Source organism: Cydia splendana, chromosome 25, assembly GCF_910591565.1.
Source record: "Cydia splendana chromosome 25, ilCydSple1.2, whole genome shotgun sequence".
NCBI lineage: Eukaryota > Metazoa > Arthropoda > Insecta > Lepidoptera > Tortricidae > Cydia > Cydia splendana.
In genome coordinates, this window is record NC_085984.1 from 10,797,776 (window position 1) to 10,819,299 (window position 21,524).

The 21,524-nt window shown below is 37.1% G+C and overlaps 1 protein-coding gene across 13 annotated transcripts in view; it reads left to right on the forward strand.

Moving 5' to 3' along the window:
* The window catches only part of LOC134802928 (protein daughterless), a 182,602-nt gene that overhangs the window by 94,035 nt on the left and 67,043 nt on the right, over positions 1-21,524 (forward strand). For 10 of the 13 annotated variants that reach the window (XM_063775656.1, XM_063775648.1, XM_063775644.1 and 7 more), the window contains exon 1: positions 13,755-13,899. The exons of 2 other annotated variants lie outside the window; for them this stretch is intronic. The gene's annotated coding sequence lies outside the window, so the exon portion shown is untranslated. Of the gene's footprint in view, positions 1-13,676; positions 13,900-21,524 lie in introns of those variants that run through there. One more of the 13 variants, XM_063775645.1, reaches the window with a different exon arrangement.

Genomic DNA, 21,524 nt, shown 5'->3' on the forward strand with positions numbered 1-21,524 from the left:
CTCTGATGTACACTCTCTGCGGCCGCTTCTTGGTCTTGAAGTAAAGGATCCAGTCCCCTGGAACCTCTGGTAAACTCTGCAAACTGCAGATTGGCTTAAATTCAGCTCGGCAGCTACTGAACGTTGGCTACGCCCCGCTTGCAGGGGCTGGATGATTTGGCGGACTTCAGCTTCAGTGGTTTCCATTTTTCCAGGTCTTTTTCACGGGAAAATACGCGGAGATATGTAACGATCGACTTCTGATAAGTGACTGATAACAACCCCTTCTCTACCCCCGTTTTATAAGGGTCAAGGGTAACGCAACTCGTGCGCGTGATAACATGAAACCGCTCACAAATCGGGAAAATGCCGATAATTTGAAAAATACTGGGCCGATTTCCATGTTTTTTTACTTTTCGTAAAGCTAAAACTTCAAGGAACATGATTACATTAAAATAATTTAGAGAAATTAACCAGTTTACAAATATATTGGATGCGGACGAAAAAATGCAAAGTGATGCAATACTTTTGCACGCGAGTGTACAATGTTTCATTATTATCATCATCTGTCATTGGAGACAGTTCGCTACAGCAATGAGTATAATTTAAAACATAAAAATCAATAAAAGGTCTTTTTTGGCGCAACTTTTTCCTTCAAAAATAAATTTAGGTTATTTATAGGACCAAATTCTTGTTTAAAAAAAAACGAAATGTCAAACTATTCATTCATTCAGTCAGTTCATTCGATTCACGCTTAAGGCGTTTTTTACTTTTGTAGCTGTTTGTGGTTTTTTTTAGCAAAAACGCTTCTAAGTTTAGAGTCCGTTTGAAGCAAACAACATAAAAACGCCTCTTAAATGTGATAAAAAAGAAAAAAGGCGGGATCGGAAAATTCTCACTGAATTGGATAGTACTATAAAATATAAGAAACACGTATCTACGCTCGCTATAAAAATGAGTTCTTCTAGTGACGAAAATGATATTCTTACGCTGACGCCTACCGAAATTCAAGAGACAGCACAGGCAGTGGCTAGTAATTTGCTACCAGAGAAATCGCGGGCTAGTACTTATAGTTATCCAAATGTTTCCTTATTTCCTCGCAGTAGTCGTGAAAAGCACTATGTAATGCCTCGGCCGGAAACGCTAAAGATGGAGTCGTATTATTCGAGGGCCTCCACCAACGTGTCGGCCCTCAAACTCACTCGTCCATCTTTTAGCGGTTTTCCGGCCTCTCCTACAATGTACTATAGTTGTCCGTTAAATTATCTAGCAAATAAAAACGATCCGGAATAGTGATGTGAAAGTGCAAGAGGATATTAGAAAGAGAGATGCCTAAGAGTAGCATACCATAATGAATACATGTGTCTTAGCTGTATATTGTATTGTTATAAATAATGTTAAAAATGCTTTATGTTGTTAATGTGTTCCAAATTGTGCTGCTTTGGCATTAGCTGTAAGGTGCAATTTGTTATTTGAATTAATAAATAAATACAATAAATGTTAATTTTACAAAATGTACCTATCAAATTGTATACTTTACTAAATATCTCTCTCCTCACAGGTGTTACAATAAAGGGTGTACGTACTACATTATTAATTAAACACTCATAATATAATTATATTACATACACATAATAAGTATATCATAGGATATGTATAATCACATTGGTTTGGCGTCTTCCCACCACCAGGCGATAACAAACATGTTTCAATATTATTCTTAGGTTCCGAATATCGGTACAGCTGTTTAATGACAGCATTTACACAAAAATAAAACGCTAATTAAATAACTTATCATATTCGGATGCAACGGATAGTTGTTTGGCCGCATACAGGATACGGGAGGTACGGCCTGACCATAGGCCGAATATTCAGTATTCAGCCGCCGAATATTCGGCCGGCGGAAATATTCAGGTTTTTCAGGTGCGCATTGTGGACGTTTTGGCCTGTTTCGTAATGAACTTTCGCGCGGTATATAGGTCTATCACTAGGTACGAAATTAGTGCGCGAGCTAGTGAATGGAACGTTTAAATTGTTTTAAAATAATAATCGAGTACGATTATATTCCGATATCAAGCATAGTTATTTAGTACCCTTATTTTAGTATCCGGTATCCGTCCGGATATTAAAATAAGGGCGAGATAGGATACCGGATAGTAACCGAATATCTGGTGCATCTAGTAGTAGTAGTAGTAGTAATCACTTTATTGTACACAACACAGGTTTACATAATATTTACAGAAATAAAGGTACAAAGGCGAACTTATCCCTGTAAGGGATCTCTTCCAGCTAACCTTCGAGTAGATGAGGGGAAAATTCAAATTAGATAGACAAACTTACGGAATGCACAGTAACATTTTAAAAGTAAACTAACCAAAACGTCCAAAAGTAAATAAAATACATAAATAATATTATAAAATAAAATACATGCTACATACATAAATACTAAACATATATTACATATAATATAATTATATATATTTATATATATATATATACACACAAGTGTCAACAAAAAAAAAAAAAATTATCAGTACTTAACCAAATCACGCTTGGTTGGAAAGCATACGTTTCTTCAAATTAGCCTTGAGTGACGCTACAGACTGGGACCGTTTGAGCGACAGGGGCAACTCGTTCCACAACTCTATTCGGAACCTAAATTTTTAATCCTGCATGGTGCAAATATGTATAATATTGAGACAATGACTTGAAAATTTGTCTTGTATAACTGACAAAGCAACCTGCCTGTGTGGTAGGAGTGTGGGGTAGAGAGGGAGGTATATGCTAGAAAAAGACAATACGACCTAGGGGCTGTCCATACATGACGTCATCTATTTTTGACGATTTTTGTCGCCCCCCCCCCCCCCCCCCCATAAAATCATCAAAAAATCATGCTTCGAATGACACCGTTTCCACCTGCGTCATGCTACCATCATCCGATGTCCAGACCCCCCCCCCCCCCAAATTTGAAATGACTTAAATTTATGAATAGCCCCCTACGACAGTGTTGCCACTCTCAATATTATTTATTCTTAGGTTCCGAATATGGTAAGTTATTTAATTAGCGTTTTATTTTTGTGTAAAACGCTGTCATTTTAAAGCCGTACTTTTCGCCTTATTGCAAAGGAGTAAGGTGCAAAAGTGTAAACATATATTTCACGTCGACTCTTATTATACTATGTTATACTTATTATGGAACTTACTATGTTATACTTATTATGGAACGTAAACTATGAATTGAAAGAGCACGAAATAGTCAATATAATACGTTTGTTGAAAAAAAAAGTCTACAGACGCTTAGGCGCGAAGGGTTATTGTCTCATAGAAAATTTGAATTTCGCGCCTTTTTCTACTGACAAAGTTGTTGGATAGACGTTAATATCAAATTAAAGAGTGGGCCTACACACTTCGCTGTGACAGAATGTGAAAGTGTCACCAAAACTGTCAAATGACTACGATAATAAGTATTCCTTTTATAATGCCACTCCACACTATGCCATTCTGAAATTAAATAAGAACGATAGATAGTCATGCGCAATTTTTATTTTTGTAGTGGGTCATAATTGACGTATATAATTACGAATATAATTTGAACATCAACCAATAATATTGGATATGATATCAGTTATTTTTAATCAGCTATCATTCACGCGCGCGTTCATTTTGCTCAGACTTGGCCGCACAAATATTTGGTGCGAGCGAGACGCCCGCGCACGTTCGAATTGGCCTGTCACTTGTAGCAACTTGTAGGTAAGTACATACTTACCTACATACTATCCACGCGTCCTTGGCACGAACTCCCGCCACCGCCCGCATTGAAACTGTCCCCGCGCGCCGCAAGGAAATGTAATCCTTAGCATTAGCGCAAAGAGTTCAAATTTGGTAGTTTCATTTAGCGAATTTGATAAAATGCACATATTTATTACATTGACCATATTTTTGTGTGATTATGTATTGAATATCACTTTGAACGTTATCAGAACAAAGTCTGCAAGAAATTATATCTATAACCATTTTTTCTAGCATGTTTAAGGCGTAAATATATATACAAGTGTTACAAATCATATTGATGTCGGATTCTCGGATAAATAGCTTAATGTGGTAGTTTTATGGTAATTCAATCAAAGACCTAATTATTACTTTTTTTTATATCAAGTTACGACGTATATCCGTGAGGCCCCGCCATTTATTGAATTAGTTATTTTCCGTGTTAATATTTTGACTGATTCCATTGTCGACTCATTATAAATATTATTTTCGTCACGTTTACGAACTAAAAATACTATTACTATTTTTAACAAACAAGAACGGCTCTTTTTTTTAACTATTTTTTTTTACCTACTTCCGGACAGAAAGTTTTTTGGATTCGAAAATAAAGTATCTTAAAATGATCTAAAGAACAGGAATAAAAAAAAAATTGCCTATTACTAATTAATGTTTAACGTAAGCGTATCTTTACTGGAGTAAATTAGGCAGCAGGACTGACCCAAATATACCAGGAAAACATAGCCTAGAACAAATAAAGCAACAACTATAATAAAAGTCAAGCAAGTTCCCTTTCTAATATAGCTCCCTGTCCCGTTCCCGCGCGCCGTGTGCGAGCGGGAGGGAGGACAAGTTGTTTCATTAGACTTGTGCAAGTTTTCGGGCTTGGTGGACTAGCTTTTGCGTGCGGGTTTGCTTGTTATATGTAAACACTGTTTTACAATACAAGTAATGTATTTTGGTAGTCATAATTATTAACTAGAGTTAAGAGTTTCACGAACCCGACGCCAAAAAGCCGCTCCCATACATTCAAAGTTAAACTTCCCATTTGTAACGGCATGTTTAAATTGCATTTACTTTACATATACACATACAGTGGAACCTCGATAGCACGAATTTCAAGGGAAACGCCAAAGGTTTCGTCTTATTGAGGGCATCGACTTAGGGGAGGTTCTTATAGGTTTTTGTTCGTCTTAAAGAGGTTTTGAGCTACAGAGGTAAAACGCTTGAAAAAATCGTGTTAGAGAGGTAATGATAGAGGTAGTAAAACAATAAGTACGACAATTTTTAGAGTTGTAGAGGTCAAATTTCATTTTTCGAGTTAGAGGTGAAAAAATGTACTAAATAGTCGTGAAGGGAATCGCTGCTTACTTCGTCTTAATGAGGTTGAATATTTCGAGTTATGGAGGTAAGGCCAACATAAGGAAACAACTGAAAATTTGCATCAATTCAAATTTCTTTGTCACTCTTGTGGATAAAATGCAACTTTCTCATCAGTTTTCGAAGAATAAAGTACGAGTTAAGGTGGGAGAATAAGCTTTACTGAAAGATAGAGTCACCGTAAAATTAAACTACTGAAAGCCTGAAACTATAAGAACTAAACAGTTTTATTTTGATTTCGTTTAATTGTAAAGCCATCATCATCATCATATCAGCCAGAGGACGTCCACTGCTGGACATAGGCCTCCCCCAAAGAGTGCCACAATGACCGGTCTTGCGCCACCCGCATCCAGCGGACTCCTGCGACCTTAACCAGGTCCTCAGTCCACCTTGTGGGGGGTCTACCCACTACCCCTACTTTGTTTCTTGTAAAGCCATACAAGAAACAAATTCAAAATTTGCACGTATGAACCTATAACGGCTAAAATGTAGGAAATATATTTGATTTTGGTGAAAATTAATCGAAAAAAAAATTGATTGAAAAATGATTTACCAAAATTTAATTTAATTTATAATGGTAAAGTTCGGAAGAAGTCATACTAAAAAGGGGCCCACTGATCAACAGTCCGCCGGACGGTATCGGCCTGTCAGTTGTTCGGAACTGTCAAAATTTTGTTCTAACTGACAGGCCGATACCGTCCGGCGGACTGTTAATCAGTGGGCCCCTTTAAACTCTACCTGTCGGTATTACAGTCAATAACTACTACAATACATTAAACTTTTCTCCAAAGCTCCTTAAATTATCACTTCATTATCAATGATCATTTATACAAGATCATAGTATAAAAGATCATATTTAGTTCATTATTATTAAATTCCCACTATCTCTACATCACTTAAAACTTATCAATCTTATCAATTATGACCACATATTACGTTTTCCACTCACACGCACATACTAGGAAAACAGAAAACACCCCATACCTACACCCATCCCTATCACACACCGCGCCCTCTCGCTCACAAAACGGGGGGGAGAAGTCTGGCAACGTCGCGCGCGCCGCGCAAAACGTACTAAGTGTAAATCTACAATTATTGAGATACGTCTTTCTTGCCAAGTTTTGTTTTAAAACTTTTTAATTCTAAAGTGGCTTAAGTATAAATGATTCATTTATTTACATACAACTTTTTGCAAAGTTAAGTTGTGGTGTCTAAAATGACGTATTGATAAATGGGAGCGTAGTTAACATGTATTAGTTTGGTTTTAAGTGTTTTAACGTATGCATAGTGATGCTAAGTTTAAAAGTCGAGTAAGTTTTATTTAATTTAGTGGGATTATTTCAACGAATTGTTGTGATAGCGGTTTCAGGAATCTGTAGGAGTATCTATTTGTATGATTTGTTATTGTTCGGTTTCGCTTTATCCATAATAATAGCAATAAATTAAGTGTAATGAATGCTGTTTACTTTAATTTTTTTAGTTATTACTGTAATTCTTCAAGTTTCTTTGGTGTTTTGGATATGTATTGAATTAGATAATATGTTTTATTTATTTTTATTTGTGAGCCCAGTATTATGTCCCATTGATGAGCAAAACCGAGAGAGGTCTCTTAAAAATAATATAAAATAAACTTTTCTGACCTCTAATATAGTTTTTACTTTTATAAAAAACGGATTATAGAGTCGGATGGAGCTAAATCTGCATGGCATTTACAACGACAAAGTGTGGCCAGGTCATTATTAATGTGAAATTCCTATGAAAAAATTACGTTATTAATGACACGCCCTCACTTCTTCTCAAATCGATGCAAAGTAAGTTTAGACGGACTCTAGCTTATAATTAGAAGCTTAATGATATTAAAAGCATAAGTAGAAAATTGAATAAAAAGCAATCTAATCATTACAATAACAAAAACTAAACTCTCTAACCAGCGCAAACACATAAGTACACTTGAGAGAAAAGAAAACTGATCACTATTCTTAAATATCCATACAAAACGACCAGTTTTCAATGATCTTGTGTATAATATCAAGCCCAACTCTTTCGTGTATCCATTTGGTATAATTTTACGCGACCGTAATTTGGTTTTTACGAGCGCGTCGGCCGCATCACTTTCGGACATTATAAACTCATTGTGGAATAAATAGGACGGTGTAAAACTATTGTGTTTGTCTCTTAGAGCATTTAATAACTGGAGTCGCCTTTAAGAGCTTACCCCTCTGCCGAAAACCTTACACAATTGTGCAAACTTTTGTATGGACTGACGTTTATCTGACATGGCTATTTGTGCGTTACGTACAAAATAGCCATACATTCGACGTGCCCCTCCCCCGCAAAAATCGTCAGACTGTTTTGTACAGAAAATGACAGACAAGGCGCCTCCAGTTACTAAATGCTCTGAGGTTTGTCTTGACTTGACCAAAAACTTCATCTAGATTTTATCTGACTGTTGACAGTTGTCAAATAGTACGAAGATTTCGTCCCTTCAAAGTTTACAGTTTTCCCACGCCGCCGTCGCTTGCTTTTCTCCTACCACGCAATTCGTACACATTTCAGAAAAAGGTCACTTCTGTAGACAAAACGATAAGAGTTAACGTCCCAACTACATATGTATCATATTTGCATCTCAAGTACTTGAAAAATGTATCCCGCCTGAAAAGGCGCAGCGGAAAAACTATAGCTTTGGATTCTCTTAAATTTGCGATGTTTACAGAAAAGACGCAAACGAGTTAAGCAACTTATAACAAAATATGTATGAGCCGTCGCTATATACTCAGTGTCATACATCACATACATGCCCAAACATTGAAACATATTGAAATCATTAAAACATTTGTGTACATGCGTCACACAGATAAGATAAGCTGGAAATCTGATACGGTCAAAGAGACATTTATAATTGTCAGTGAATACCGAATGTGAAGATAAATGTCATTAGGAAATCGGTCAAAACAACCAATGTAGAGAAGTCACAAATATGTATACGGTTTTTTTTATAATATCGGGATACGAGAAGACGAATCGCCTGATGATGATCCGTCCGGCCGATTTCGGCAATGGCGACCACTTTCACTCCTAGTTAGCTCGGCGCTCGTGCGTCCTATGATGGCTGACGTAGCCGATCTTTGAGGTGAACCCCCGCACACATTGAGGGCACGTGAGAACACCAGCCACATAGTGGCAGTAGCAGTAGTAGTAAACTCTTTATTGTACAAAGAGACATATTTAAGATAACATAGAATTAGTAAGAAGTACAAAGGCGCTCATCCCTTTGAGATATCTCTTCCAGTAAACCTTTGAGTAGATGAGAGGAGAGAGTGAAAAGAGGGAGGGAGGGAGGTGGTAGTGAATGGGAGCAGGCTGGCGTGTTTTCAGCTGCTAGACGGTACGCAATTATTTATTACTGTCGCCCAGAGGGGTTTGCAAGTGCGTTGCCGGCCTTTAAGATGGAAGTACGCTCTTCTCTTGAAGATTTGAAGGCCGTATCGGTCCGCGCAAATACTTACCTGTGCGAGGTAGGAATTTCACACTTTTCATTGCCTTCTTGTATCATACAAAATGTCATAAAAACCCGTTGAAAACATACGAAAGCAGTGTTTACCCAAGATAATACGGACACTTTCAATTTGCTTGGTCAATTAAATTAAGTTTTGCCTCGAGACCACACAATAAGAAGTTCTCTTTGCTTAACAATGAAGACTTCTGCGCGCGCGCATGACTCACTGTGCTTCCGAATAACCGCGTGTTTACTTCCGAAGGATTTAGGCGTAGATCACTGAGATGAACGCTTTTAATACGAAATATTTGACGTCAAGTCAACGCGTACTGTCTTCATCATAACCCATAACAGCCTCATTTAAGTTCGCCTTTGTACAGCCGCCATCAGATATATCGGAACGGCCATGGTGTTCACAAAATCTGGACACGCACTGTAACACCTTGACTATAGAGGCGTGTTCAGATATTTGTGAGTGCCTTGGCCGCTCCGATATATCTGATAGCGCCTGTACAGACAGGCCCTAAAAGCATGTTTTGTAGGACATGTCAGAATTTGTGGTTCTTTGTCAGAATTACAGGGGGAACTTGGCGAGTGTCAGGGTTTTTTAGATACCTCATCTGACTATTAAAAGCTAAATAAAAAGTTTGGAGTTGGCTTGATAATTTTAAGAGAAATGACCATCCAGGAAATGTAAGGATTTTCAGAGTCCAGACTCCATTTATTCATCACACCTATACGTTTACCTTTTTTTTTATTGTATTATAGGACAATTTTACACAGATCAATCTAGCTAGCAGGTAAGGCTCGTATTGTGGGTGCTAGACGACTATATTATATACATACAAATACTGCCCTTACCAGGATTTGAACCTGGGACCTCCTGCTTCGCAAGCGGGGTCACTACCGACGAGGCTAGGAGGCCTTTAACAGTTTTGATTTGTCCATCTATTCTCATCGTCACCTGGCAACTGATAAAAGGTGAGATCGTATAAAGGGCCCGTGAAGGAATATCCCTTGAATATGATGTAAACATTACCCAACTCGGCAATAGCGTGCTATTGACAGCTCTGATATAATAGTAAAACAATATCGGAGGACTAAGGGACTGTATCAGAAAATCTAACATTTATGTAACTAAATCAATACTGTATAAATATAAATAGAATAGAATAGAAAGTCATTTATTCGATAAAGCACACACACACACACACACACGCACGCACGCACGCACGCACGCACGCACGCACGCACGCACGCACGCACGCACGCACGCACGCACACACACACACACACACACACACACACACACACACACACACACACACATATATATATATACACAGACACAAATGACAAAAAGATGAAAAATAAGGAAAAAGAAAAGGATAACAACAACAATACAAAGACAGCAGACAGAAATTATATACACACAGACAGAAATAGTTATTTTGCTCACTGAGTGAGACAAAATGACATTCAAGTGACCTTTATAGTCAAATGTCATTTCAACATGCGGGGTCTAATACAAGTTCGATACTTGGGTTCTATTGTCTCTGTCCGTCTAGGTATGTTCTCACCGCTTAGGGTGAAAAATTTTGTGTACTACACGAGATCAAAGTTATTTACATCTCGTGCGCTTTTGAATCCCTTACTACGCTCAAGATTCTAAATTAGATTCACTCGCTACGCTCGTGAATCTATTATAGAATCTTTCGCTTGCACGGGACTCAAAATAAGCACTCGAAGAAATATCAAACTTTGATCTCTTGTTGTACAAATAACTATTGATATTTCTTCGAGTGCTTATTTTGAGCCCCGTACAAGCGAAAGATTCTATAATAGATTCACGAGCGTAGCGATAATAGAATCCAAGTATATCGAACTTGTATTAGACCCGGCATGTTGACATGACATTTGACTATAAAGGTCACTTGAATGACATTTTGTCTCACTCAGTGAGCAAAATGCGATTTTGCTCACTCATTTTGTCTCACTCAGTGAGCAAAATGCGATTTTGCTCACTCATTTTGTCTCACTCAGTGAGCAAAATGCGATTTTGCTCACTGATTGAGACAATATGTCTTAGTGAGCAAGGGTACTTTGTTTTTAAGAAGCAAAGTACCCTTGTTCGAGCTGCTGAGGTGAAAAATAAATTACACTTGAGTCCAGCAATGTGTGCAGTAAGGAAAAGACTTTTTCACAAAAAACCGACTTGACAATGACAAAATAGTATGCCATCGTTATATGGTCTTCGTCAGCAGTACCTCTAGTGTAAATTTCATTCTATAGTGTGACGTAACGTACGTTAAGTATAATTTTGTATGGAATTTTGACTATTTTGAGTTTCCAAAACGTCCCTCTTGGCGCGCCGTTCAAAATCCCATACAAAATGAGACATAACACAAACGCGAACTCACGTCACGCTATCTAATTAATAACTGTAATTGATATTTACACTACACTAGGGGTTCGGTTTCGGTTCCAAAATATCAGTATCTCCTGATAATGCCTCGTAGAGATGCGAGACAAGTAATTTTTCACCACACCAGCTCGGAAAGGCTTACTTTGCACTTCAAAAACTGATAGCAAAGTTGCATTTTATTCACATGTGAGGCAAAGTAATCAAATGCAAATTTTGAGTTGTTTTCTTATGTTTGCTGGTAGAATTGACTTTTAAATGATGATTTTGGATGATAAATATTTAAAAACATTCATTTGGATTTGACTTGGTTTGATTTTGTTTGATATTTTACATTAAATATTTGCTTCGGGTTGGTGTGGTGAAAAATGTTGTGTTTCACTCGGAGGCAAATTTTGTTTAACCCTTGTTAATAAAAATAATAATTTTGTTTTGTTTGTTGCTTTGAAACCCTCGCAACGCTCAAGATTCCATTTTCGAACCACTCGCTACGCTCGTGGTTCAATTTTGGGATCTTTCGCTTGCTCGGGTATCAATATTAGCACGAGCGGTTAAACAACAACTTTGCCCCCTTGTAAAACAAATAACTATTGTTCTTTTGGTGTTGGTTTGTTATATTTTTTTTTGGGATTTGTTTTTCGCAGTGCTAAAATAAACTTCGTCATTTGCACGTACCATGCAACTGTACATCGGCGGGCCTTATGCCTTTTGTAATAAGGTCCTCCGATATACAGAGGAGTGTTGCTGTTTGTACACTGTGTAAGTTTAAAAAATAGAATACCTATTGAATTTGTCTGATCAAACTTCAAGATAGATGTACAGTCACCTGCAATAATATGTTACACAACGAAAGCCACAAAAATATCTGACACGATCTTATTCGTAGAGTCATTAGAGCGTGTCACATATTTTTGCGGCCTTCGAAGAGTAACATATTATTGCAGGTGACTGTACGTATCTATATGATTAACTACTATGTACTTTCAATTTTATCTTAATTTGTAATCAACTAATCACATTTAGATTCTTAGTGTCATTCAGCATTGTCGTGTTAGATATGTTAGAATACCTACAGCGAAAAAGGATAGTCTAATTTCTTTATCTGCCTCTATCTCTCGAATCTGCAATAGCGATAGAGAGGCAGATAACCAAATTTCGTTTTTCGTAGGCCTCAGTTACCAAGGGACATGACGCCAAAGTCTGCGATACATATTATAATCGTATTTATTGAAATTTTAAGTAGGTTTATAACCGTCTAAAGTACTTATAAAGTATTCAATTTAATCAAATTTCTATTGATACTTTAACGCAAAGTAAAATATTCTATTAGAAATCTTGATATTTCATTTGCATATTTTCCTACTTATGTCACTGCGGTCAAGTTCATCATTTATAACTAATATCGACGCAAAAGAAAGCGTTCTATTAAACTTATTTCCAATTCACAGTGTACCTTTTTATCCTAAAAAGCTTACGTAAAACGAATTTCATAAAACGTGAATGAAATACGGCCGAAGGATGAACGCCTAAGCCACTGAAATTTAAGAAAAAAAAAGTTGCGTTCAGAAACTTTAACCTCATTATAGTAACGTTCGCGTTCTTGAGCGCGCATTTAGCGGCGGAGCGGCAACGTCGCGCGGCGCGGGGCTGCCAGAGCGGGGAGAGCTTTTATTTACCCTACAATGGGGTAATTTGTCGGAAACTCAGAAATTGATCGGGACCGTGAAAACTGCGAAGTGCTTAAAAATTAAGAGTGTAAAAAATTATGTATCTTGTGAAAATAATTCCTGTTACCAAAACGTGCAAACGTCCAAACTGTGTGTGTGTGTGTGTATTGTATATATAAATGCAGCTATGAAAACGATATACTTATGGGTAATATATTGTGCAATAATGAAAATATGCAGAATTTCTGTAGGTTAGTTTACTAAATTATAAGTAACAAAAAGTCAGTATAATACGATAAGACGTGTTGTGAAATGTTATTGGTTTGAATATAGGGCACGGCGGTGATACAAGAACAGCGATAAATCACGTATTTTTACTTAATAAGTCCATTGTTTACTATTAGTGTTAAACAAGTTTCATCCAACTTATCTATCATTGTTAAAAATGTAGAGGCTTCCAGCATTGTAGGTATAATGACTAAGTACTATTTTTTTTATATTTGTAATACTTACCTTTAATGTTTATTTCGTTTATCGGCAACTGTCTAATCAAACTATATATTAAATAATAAAATCAATAAACGATCCTCTCTTGTACACCATCTAAACATATGTCTGTTTTATAGAGTCCTAATACTTGACTGTTGATGCTCTAATTTGTTGTGTTTTGCCAACAACACATAGTGCTAATTTATTCAGTGACACTAATCAAAGTAACACTAACATGCGATACGATAAAGCTATAAACAAATGCTCCCATACAGAGTCTAGTTAGACTCTATTATGCTAACTTTATAGTTTGTACCGACTTAAACAAAACAAAGAATTTTCACAGAAATTTGACATTAATGATGACATTGCCACACTTTCTTATTGCAAATTCCATGCTGAGTTATATAGCTTGACATTAAAACATATTTTTTTGCATGTTGACGATATTCTAGCTAGGGTAACCAATCCCCCGTCTGGCAACACAGCGAGTGAGCGGCAGTCGGCCTCAGGCGTGCGCACCGCCCGCTCGCGTCGCCCGCGCTCAATGAACGTACAAAGTTTCTGTGATGTAACTAAACGTTATCAAACTGTTTATACCTAAACTAAGCCACTACACTCCTGTTGTCCTAGTGTTTACGTTTCGTTTCTGATTCTGTGTGCAGTGAGGACGGTGATTTGAATTTCGAATTGTGATGAGTGTAAGTTTTTCAGCCAGCAAGTTTGAGTGTTTCGGAAATTTAAAAAAAAATCGACCAACAAGAAGAGTGTTTCTAAAATTTAAACGTTCCGTTTTGCGTATTTTTGCTACAATTTGATGTCTTTTAGTTTTTTTTTTAATTTAGTTATTATAAATTTCTTAAATATCTTTTATTTGTTGTTTATAAAATATCTTTGTTCCCTATTTCGGTTTGCTAGTGCATATTTTGGTATTCGCAGTGGTTTTTTGAGCAAAAAGTGAGTTTTCTTTGTGGTGGTGCACGCTTGGCACAATGGATACGCATAGGCGAGCGTTAGAAAAAAAAAAACGTTTTGTATGACCATTGTTGGTGGCTCTATAATCTTCGAAACTAGGTGGATGCTTTCATATCAGTTTCATACATTCTTTGAAACAGGGCTTGTAAGTGTTAATGCTTAATTTTCAGGAAAAATAACATTTATTTTTTCTTCTAAAACAATGACGTGAATTGCAAAAAAATATAGCAATTTCCGCGTACTTGAAACTTAAAAAGTTAAAAATATGCCTTAAAATATTATGTTGACTGGAGTACAGGTCTACTTAAGTTAAAGTTATTAGATAGCTGCATTGAAGCCAAGACGCTCTACATACATATTGTAATGTAAAATTGACTCTCCCATACAATATTTCAACATCAGCCAGCCAAAATGTATGGAAGAATAAATTTTGTTTTAGCGATTTCGGAGTTGGTCCCATAGTAAAAGTTGCTCAGTATGACCTATATATTCACCCCGTAAATTATTGCAGGTGACTAAATTTACAGCCTGTATATTTTTACTTTTAAATTGATAATTCTAAACTTATTTAATCGTATGGCGATATGGTCACATAGGCAAAAATTGTATACACAGTATTTTTATTTATAAGGCAACATCCAAGTTTTGCAACCACTGCACAGCATCGAGCGTCAAGTCTAGTAGATCATCCGGGCTACCCGAGTTTACCTTACCCGAATTCTAAACTAGATGCACTTTTAACTCTCTTACTAAGATTCTTAGAGTAAGGACTTGTTGGCACCTATCAAGTGCTTCAATTTTTTTAAATTATCTGTATATGTTTCGAAATTACCCCAATGCACTTTACTAGTCCAGTTTTAGTTATTATAACACGGCGAGTCACTCTATTGAGTTGAGATAACGTCTCGCCAACGATAATATTATTATAGAATAATATAATAATATTATAACATGTGACTAAAACTTATGCAATATGTTTGAAAACGGCTTTTGTAATGTTTAAGGGCGTGTCAGAATTATGTGACGGTTTCAGAAAAGGTATTACCATGTGTCTCTTTCAGTAAGAGGTACAGTCAGCATCAAATAGTTTGACTCCCGAAATGGCCAAATACCTATATATAGTCTGTATCTTTAGGTATTTAAATAAAAGTAAACAAACAATTTGTACATTTTCGGGTAGTTGTAACATTTATTGGTTAACCAACCAAATTCGAAACCGCCTGGATCTGTCACTGAACGACCTGACTTTAACCTACATTATTTGATCATGTAATGTTTTCCTCTCCCCTCAACTGGCAAAAGGAGCCATTTGAGGGTAGACTTTGTTTACTTTTATTTAAATACCCAAAAGATACAGACTATAGTAACACACCGTTGTCATAGAAATAAGGTTGTGTTCCGATAGAAATTGGTCACTTTGTTCGTCACTATCTATTTGATGCCGACGCTTGAGAGGGCGCTTGAAAAAGCTGCCAAAAGCTCCTTAATGATAAGTTGGTATCTTTGCGTGGAAACGATGCATAGTTTCATGTAAACATTAAAATATCAGAGCAAATCTACTATTAAAATGAATAGGCGTTTTATTATTACCGTAATCGTTGTATATTTTTGAATTCACGTTTTTTTTTTTATTTGGCGTTTGTCGATGTATGATTGTCATCTTCACTAGGCTCTGTGGTTGATATACATCATATTGTAAATTAATAGACCATTTTTGGCCTCGGCCAGTAACGTGCCCGTTAGTCAGTAATGAATTGTACGTCGTTACTGCATTATATATGAGTCCAGGTAATTATTAAACTAAATAATTGTAGGTCTGTCTTCGCGTGCCGGATGATTATTTCATCGAAGTTAGTCTTTTAATTGTCATACAAGTGGTTTCATTATTAATATATATACTGAGCTTATTATTGTTCGTGCTAGATAAAATGACAATAAATGTGCATAGGTTCGAAAATGTTAACTGTTTCGAGTCGCAAGTGAGTTTTTCCTTTCTTTGTTTCTTATTATTGTGGTATCGTTTGCATATGTGCCAGAAGTTTCTTTTTAATACAAAATTGGTTAATTAGGCTACGTTTCCACCAGAGACGTGCGAGGACACGTAGCGAGGGATGTGTTTGTTAAGAACCGGTTGAAATCATCCACTACATAGAGCTGCGCTGAGCGCAAACATAAAGTGATTCTATTGGTTCATAGCAAACACATCCCTCGCTACACATCCTCGCACATCTCTGGTGGATACGCAGCCTAATAAATTTTGTAAGTATTAAAAAGATACGTCTGGCAAACGATACCACAATAATAAGAAATAAAGAAAAAGTGAAAAAACTCACTTGCGACTCGAATTCGCGACTCGAAACAATTAAAATTTTGGATTTTTTTTGTCATATTATCTAAAAACTCAGTTTATGAAGTTTTACATCGTCTCGAATAATAAATTTGCTTCTAAAAATACATGAAATAACAAGTTAATAAACACCGATTTAATCCAATAGGTACATGTCATTATAAAGACCTTCATTAAGTTGTAATTGTATTGGCAATGTGACTACTTAGGGCATTCCTCTTTTTATTTTAAATTGGCCTAAGAGTCTAAGACGAAAGTGGACGACCGGCGCCCCGAAACCGCTTTTCCATGCAAACGTACACTGCATTTTCCTCTCTCGATATTAACATTATTAAAAATATTTTTACACAATTTGATGTACACCGTGTCCAATAAGTCCAAATCTTTTTACCTTGGCTCTAAAGCCATACGCATTACATGCCATCAAATTCTTATTTTAATTATTATTTTATTTTGAGGGTGAGCGCTGGTGGCCTAGTGGTAAGAGCGTCCGACTTTCAATCCGGAGGTCGCGGGTTCAAACCCCGGCTCGTATACCAATGAGTTTTTCGGAACTTATGTACGTAATATCATTTGATATTTACTAGTTGCTTTTCGGTGACGGAAAACATCGTGAGGAAACCGGACTAATCACAATAAGGCCTAGTTTCCCATATGGGTTGGAAGGTCAGATGGCAATCGCTTTCGTAAAAATTAGTGTCTACGTCAAATCATGGGATTAGTTGTCAAGCGGACCCCAGGCTCCCATGAGCCGTGGCAAAAAATGCCGGGATAACGCGAGGCAGAAGAGAGGAGATTTTATTTTGAGGGTGGATCTTGGATGCCATGCTTAATAAAAACGCAAAGTACATGGCATTTCCGAAGCGACCAAGAAAAAGAGAGTGCAAAGATCTAACATAATACTTTCTTGGCACGCAGGTGACGAGTTTGTTTTTTCTGACGAGAAACTGTTTGTGTTAGAACAGAACCCAAAATGATCGATTGTGGGCACCACGGATAGAAGACATTCCGGACAACCAGAAAATATACCTAGGTTCCAGAGCTCACCATTGGCCATGGTGTGGGGTGCGGTATGTTAGAGGGGTAAACTACCTTCAGTATTTATAGATAAAGGCGTTAAAATTAACGCACTTTACTATAAAACCGAGATTTTGGAGGAGATTGTTGCCCCAAAATCAAAATGTATGTTTTGGAATGAATATTATGTGTTCCAACAAGACGGAGCTCCTTCACACACGGCAAATGCTGTTCAAGGTAATTTGAATGAATGAATATAATATGTAATGAAAAAATGTACAAATAGTTACATTAAAAACTTGTGTTTAAATTGCATAGGAAACGCTCCACATAAAATATATAGTGTTGTCAACCTGACACGGTGGTCCTACCCCCATGTAACTATAAAAGGGGTTACTTTCAAATAAAATACTCCCCTCCCGCTCACTCTTACAACAAGTGTCGGGTGTTCCGCTCTGGCACGGTCTCCCCTCGATAGTGTATTGTGAAATCAGGTTTCAACTTGACAAGATCGGGAAGATAGCTTTTTAAACTTATTTATGTTTGTTGATTATTAAATATAGATGGTCAAGCAAATCTTGTCAGTAGAAAAAGGTGCGAAATTCAAATTTTCTATGGGACGATATCCTTTCGCGCCTACATTTTTCAAATTTGCCGCCTTTTTCTACTGACAAGATCTGCTTGACCCAGTATAAGTTATAAAACAAGTAATAAATAATAATAATTTCAGCCTATATACGTCCCACTGCTGGGCACAGGCCTCCTCTCATGCGCGAGAGGGCTTGGGCTATAGTCCCCACGCTAGCTCAATGCGGATTGGGGACTTCACATACACCTTTGAATTTCTTCGCAGATGTTTGCAGGTTTCCTCGCGATGTTTTCCTTCACCGAAAAGCAACTGATAAATATCAAATGATATATATTTCGTACATAAGTTCCGAAAAACTCATTGGTACGAGCCGGGATTTGAACCCGCGACCTCCGGATTGAAAGTCGCACTCTCTTACCGCTAGGCTACCAGCGCTTTTTTTTATAAAACAAGTACATGGACAAATATTAGACCAACGTCCTGGCACCTCCACATGCTGGCACTACTAAGTCTGTGCAGAGTTAGATTAGTCCAACTCTAAACTATGAAAGTCGAGTAGAGTCCGTCTAACCTAACTTTGCACCGACTTGAACAGAACCAAAGTGAAGGAGTGTCATCATTAATGTCCCATTTTCATAGAAGTGTGACATTATTGATAACATTGCCACACATAATCATTGCAAATGCCATCCATAGTCACCTATTATCCGACTCTATTTGCAGATAATAAATTTTCTATTCCATAAAACGATAGTAATATTTTTCCCTACTCCCATTACTGGCCTCCTCTATAATTACCCGCAAATTGCATCGACTTTTATTCGCAACCGCATTAAATATGCACTGTATGGCTGACGTGGCGGCTTGGTATCGGCAGGCCGGGAAAGCGGGCATTACCACGTGGCCGGTAAATTACTGGTTTCGCACCTCAAGAATGGAGGTTATATGTCACTGCGGCTGACTATCGATCGGGTGATAAGCCACTTTATGAAAATTCCCTTGCTAAGTGTCCTGCTATTATTGCCCTTGAGTACAGTCAGCAGCAGAAGATGCTAAGCGGGCGAGATGTTCAAAATTACCTTGACACACTCTTATTCTCTTAATGAAAGTCGCGTCAAGATCATTTTGAACACCTGGCCCGCTTGGCAACTTCTGCTGCTGAATGTACTTAAGGGGCTGTCCATAAATTACGTCATCGATTTTTGACGATTTTGGACCCCCCCCCCTATAATCATCCAAAAATCATGCTTCAAATGACCCCATTTCCTTCTACTTCATGCTACCGTCATCCGATGTCCAGACCCCCCCCCCCCCCTAATTTGAAATGACGTAATTTATGAATAGCCCCTAAGTAGAAACTCAGTTAAACTTAGATAGGAATATTTGAAAAAATATAGAGAAACATGCATCCGCATAATGTAACAAGCATACTTTGAATGAATATTTAAATTCTGATTTTAACCTTTTTTAAAAATCTGTAACACGATCGATGCTTAAAGATTACTATCACCATAATTTATTAACGACACTTGCAGAAAAAGTGCATTATCCCCACCGGATGTGACGGCGGATTTGTCGCGGGGATCGAACCCGGGACTGTTTACAAAGCTTGTGATGTTAGGAGCTTTCATCTTAAACGTAGATGTGTTATGTCATTTATGTTTATTACTATGTACTTATCGTAGAAGCGCTGGTGGCCTAGCGGTGAGTGCGACTTTCAATCCGGAGGTCGCGGGTTCAAACCCCGGCTCGTACCAATGAGTTTTTCGGAACTTATGTACGAAATATAATTTGATATTTGCCAGTCGCTTTTCGGTGAAGGAAAACATCGTGAGGAAACCGGACTAATCCCAATAAGGCCTAGTTTCCCCTCTGGGTTGGAAGGTCAGATGGCAGTCGCTTTCGTAAAAATTTGTGCCTACGTCAAATCATGGGATTAGTTGTCAAGCGGACCCCAGGCTCCCATGAGCCGAGCCGTGGCAAAATGCCGGGATAACGCGAGGAAGAAGAAGACATATGTGTACTTATCGTATGTTTAAAATTGAGCTAGTAGTGTAATTAGGTACTTAAAAACAAAAACCAAAATATTTAGAAATGAGTAGTTTTTAAGAACTTTAATTTAAAATTCATAATTCATAATTCAACTAAGTGCAATGCTAGGACTCAATATAAATATAACATTATACTACCAAAAACAAACACGTCTATATACAAAAAGAGCACTTTTGTAACAGCTATTCAATTATTTAATCACCTTCCAGCTGATATTAAGGCACTTGAAGACAACCGATTCAGGGTAAGGTTGAAAAACTGGCTATTAGATAAAACATTTTATAGTCTGAAAGAATATTTTGAGCATTAATTGGTATGTAATTATCTTTGCAATGTTATTTAAGTTTAGTTCATAAGTTATTTAAGTATTGCATACCCGAAATGGGTAACTGTTGAAACTAATTGTATCATGATTACCATCCACAAATGTACACAGTACTGCAATAAATCATTCTTATTCTTATTCTAATAAAACCTAATTTTCACATCTTTCGGAATATCATTATGGAACATCGGAATTTCGGAATAGAATTTCAAAATTTATTTTCTTTCTTAAAATGCCCGTGCTCAAGTGTTGCAGTTTTTGGTATCAATGCGTTAAAAATTGTTAAAGTATGACTCTTTTAAGTTTTCGAGTTTCGAGTCAGTTAAGAATAACCAAATACCAGTACGGTTACCATCAGTTTGTCACTGACATAAACGCCGTCGAGAACGTAATTTACTTTCTATACATCCCGTTTGCACTAATATGCGAGCAGTGGCGGATTTGCAGTCTTTGCCGCCCTAGGCCCCAGGCCTTGTAGCCGCCCCTTTCTCAGCATCAGCACCCATCATATTGACTACATTTAGGTCAGGCAACGAAAAGGTATAGAGGGAACTGCTTGGGACACAGTTTTAACTTAGTAACTTTATTTGGACTCGTTAGGAGGTGAACATATCAAAAGTCCCCTTGAGCGGGGGTAGGGGGGTTTGGTTTTTCGCTTATTATATCTCAGAATCTATACGTCCTTGTGACATGATCATAGGAACATAGGTTTTACGAAAAAAATAAGCAAATACTTATTCATTTTAAGTGACAGTTTTACCAATAACATTGGCTTTTTATGTACCTACAAAAACATTCAAAAAATCAAAAAAAAAAAACATAAGAAACACATTTTCTTTTGCTATACCTATAAACACTCATATAAACATTTTTTTCCTTCTTTTGGCCTCCAGCGAATTCCAGAGAAGTTTAAAGGACAAATTAGTAGGTATTTAAATATGATCAGTAATAAACTGTTAAAATATTTCGGGTTCCTTTCCTCGTGAGCACCGTGAAAATATTATTGAAGGAAATTTAATGC